The following is a 4,195-nucleotide window of genomic DNA, read 5'->3' as shown; positions in this document are numbered from 1 at the left end:
GGTCATCTGACTCAAATGGAATGCATAAATATTGACATATTAGGCATTGGAGAGGTCACCATAGCTCCCTATATAATAGCCCTAGTGTGTTTAATATCCTTTTTTTCCCCTCTTCTTTTCTTCTTCTTCTTCTTTTTAATTGTATACTGGTTTACTTTGTCAACACTGTAACTGGAAAGAAGTGTAAACTATTAAGAAAATAAAATTTGAAGACTCGATTGATTATTTGTAAGAATATTGTTGGTTTTTGTTGCAGAGTCAAAAGTGACCCATGACTGATCCTCTAGCAGGTTTTCAGAGGCAAGTTATTGCACAGGAGAAAATCGCATATCCTCCTCCAGTGGGGCAGCTGGTGGATTTAAACTCTGTGTCGTTGGGATTAAAGCACAGCTTTTTACCACTAGCCCACCAGAACTCCCTAGTTGTGAGGCTAAGACAAAGTAATTTCATTGGCTATCTCCACAATTAGCCTTTTCATTCATGAAAATAGGAAATGAAGGAAGAAGAAATGCTTTGTGTGAAGAGAATCAATATATATTGTACTCCAGGTTTGATATGTCTTAAGGAATGACTAATTATAAGTAGTTTGGTTTGGACTATGACTGGACTGATAATTATTCATGAAAAGTTCAAAATTTCAAAGGCACTTTTACATTACTCAAATCGCTCCCTTCAGGTTTCTGCCTGAAAAGTTCAGCAGAGGATTGTGAGTATGGATGGGTCTTAATATCATGGAAGGAAGAGCTATGAACTGTGATTAATGTTTGCAAAGGAAAGGGGAGTGTTGAGTATATTTATTCAATGTGATATTGATTTTATGAGGTATTGAGAAGTGATAATATTAAAATGCAGGTAACAAGGGAACACAAACATTTATCTCTTAGAAAATATTCCTATACTTTGTTGGATATGATGAAGTGTGAAAATGCTGATCTGATCTGTTGTTATTTATGGTATGATATGCTCTGGGACTGATTTACGATGGTACTGCATAATTTCAAGGGCTGCCAGTAGTAATGGAGCAGCTTAGGCTTCCCAGCAAATGAAAACAATTATACGTCTTCCTGGAAGAAATAGAATCATGGAACGATAGAATTGGAAATACATTTGGAGATTGATCATTCCAGCCATCTCATTTTACTGAAAAAGAGATTGAGGCTAGGGAAAATATGCCTTGTCTAAAATTAATTTTATAGCTTTGTAACTTTTTGGAAATACATACAATTTTATGCAATTTTTTTCAGGTTAAGGAAAAAGCCAGTACTTGGAAATCTCTTCCTGTTGGTTAATCTAACTTCACTCTGATGACAATGGCTTAGGAAAAACTGGATCAATTGTACAGCAGATAGAAACGACTATGTAACTGCCAAGGATGAACCAAAGATTCCTCCCACATTTCTGATATTTATTACCACCCATGGTCATCAGAAGCAGTCACTATGTTAAATGTGAAGCCCATAAGATAACTCCAAATTATCAAGGCAGGCCAAGAGATGGTTGGGAGGGTGTCCAGAATGGTGGTTTGTATAACATCTGTAGTCTCAGAACTGAGGCAGAATGAACACAAAATGTGTTTTTGCAAATGTTTTTTCGTGGATTTAAGACATAAGCTGTTTAACAGATTGTCTTGCATAAAAAATATGACTGGTTTTAGCTGACAAGTTGGATTTTATGAAGTGATTGATCTCAGCTGCCAATTGTCAATGTCAGAGGATGTTCCAAATTGGCAGTCCCCAGAGACCTTGGGTGGATTGGTTTGAAGTGAGGGTTTAGGGGGGGAAAAAGAAAACTTTTTAAAGTTAGTGTCATTTTGAAGATATTTAAAATACAAATATCTATTGTAACACACAAAAAGTAAAACACTCCAATCTCTTTTCACTGTGTAGTTTGTATCTCGAGTATAGGCATTCTCCTTTATCTATGTTTCTAACTAACAATACAATTCTATATACATTTAGAGAGTTCAAAGGATGTGTACATATCTTGAGAGCTGTAATGTTCAGACTTTTTACTTAGGAAAATAGCTATGTTTTAAATTAATTAACATTAATTTTCTTTTTACTAAAACACCACATGCCTGCATTTTAAGAAAGATATGGTGAAATTTTTTGCATACATTGTTGAAGCGCTTGATGCAGATGGTCAAGGACTACAGCCTCCTATATGGATTGAAGCTCAACATCAAGAAAACAAAGATACCACTCAGCCAATTGGCAGCATCAGTATGGATGGTGAAGAGATTGAGATAGTTAACAATTTTAGTTTGCTTGGCTCCACAATCAACACTCTTGGTAACAGCAGCCAGGAAAACAAGAGATAAATTGCATTGGGAAAGTCAGCTGTGAGGGATCTCTCCAGATTACTCAATAGCAACGGTGGCAGGGTGCAGCCAACTCAGGTGCATCTGATCCGGGCATCTTCGCAAATACGTGCTATGCATCAGAGAGTTGGACAGTGAATAGGGCTGATAGAAAGAGACTTGATGCCTTTGAGCTGTGGTGCTGGAGAAGAGTGTTGAATATACCATGGACTGCTAGGAGAACAAACAGGTTTGTCCTGGAGAGGGTGAAGTCAGAATGCTCCTTGGAGTCAAGGATTCTGAAGTTTGGCATACTTTGGGCATGTTGCAAGGCGGGACTGGTCCTTGGAGAGGGACATCATGTTTGGCAGTGTGGAGGGGCGGTGAAGGAGAGGAAGACCTTCGCTGCGATGGATTTATTCTGTCACTGGAGTGGTGAGAATGAGTGCATTTGAGATGGCTAGGTTGGCACAGAATAGAACGGCGCTTAGAGCTCTTGTACATAGGGTTGCTATGAGTCGCAAGCGACTCGATGGCACATAACAACAACAATATGCACTTTCCATTTAGAATACCTTATTACTTACTGAGCACTGTTGACAAAAATATTTTTGTTGAAATATGGGCTTAGGTCTAAAAATTAAACTTCCAGCAATTGTTCATTTACTGCCTCAAGAAACAACGTATGCAAAAAATTTCACCATATTGTTGTTCTTGTTGTTATGTGCCATCGAGTCGTTTGCAACTCATAGTGACCCTATGTACAAGAGCTCTAAATGCTGTTCTTTCCTGTACCAACCTAGCCGTCTCAAACACACTTATTCCCACTGCTCCAGTTACAGAATCGATCCATCTCATCGAAGGTCTTCCTCTCCTTCGCTTCCCCTCCACTCTGCCAAACATGATGTTCCTCTCCAAGGACCAGTCCCGCCTTGCAACATGCCCAAAGTATGTCAGACAAAGCTTCAGAATCCTTGACTCCAAGGAGCCTTCTGGCTTCACCCTCTCCAGGACAAATCTTTTTGTTCTCCTAGAAGTCCATGATATATTCAACACTCTCCTCCAGCACTACAGCTCAAAGGCATCAATTATCTTTCCATCATCCATATTCACTGTCCAACTCTCTGACGCATAGCACGTAATTGCGAAGACTGTAAGCTGGATCAGGTGCACCTTAGTCTCCAGCCTGATGTTGTTGCTCTTCAGTACTCTTGAGAGGTTCCTCACAGCTGATTTTCCCAATGCAATTCATCTCTTGATTACCTGGCTTCTGTTACCAAGAGTGTTGACTGTGGAGCCAAGTAAATTAAAACTGTTAACTATCTCAATCTCTTCACCATCCATACTGATGCTGCCAATTGGCCTAGTTGTGAGAATCTTTGTTTTCTTGATATTGAGCTTCAATACATATAGGGGGCTGCAATCCTTGACCTTCTGTAGCAAGAGCTTCAGGTCCTCCTCAGCTTCAGCAAGCAGGGTTGTGTCATCTGCATAATGCAGGTTGTTGATGACTCTTCCACCAATCCTGATGCCACATTCCTCCTTGTACAGTCCAGCGTCTCAGGTAGTCTTTCTGCAAAAGATTGAAAAGGAATGGAGACAGAATACATCCCTGAATGACCCTCTACTTGATTTTGAACTATCCTGTGTCTCCTTGCTCTGTTCTGATGACTGCCTCTTGGTCCAAGTATAGGTTTCACATTAGCACAATCAAATGTTATGGGATTCCCATTCTTCTCAGAGTCAGCCATAGCTTGTTGTGATCCACACAGTTAAAAGCCTTTGCATAGTCAATGAGGCACAGATAGACATTCTTCTGGCATTCTTTGCTTTCTGCCAAGATCCATCTAACATTAGCTATAATATCCCTAGTACCACAACCTCTTCTAAATCCAG

The sequence above is a fragment of the Elephantulus edwardii genome, unplaced genomic scaffold (assembly GCF_000299155.1).
Source record: "Elephantulus edwardii isolate Elephantulus edwardi_28Jun2011 unplaced genomic scaffold, EleEdw1.0 scaffold00058, whole genome shotgun sequence".
NCBI lineage: Eukaryota > Metazoa > Chordata > Mammalia > Macroscelidea > Macroscelididae > Elephantulus > Elephantulus edwardii.
The sequence above is the reverse complement of the archived record's forward strand: the minus strand, read 5'-3'. Positions refer to the sequence as shown.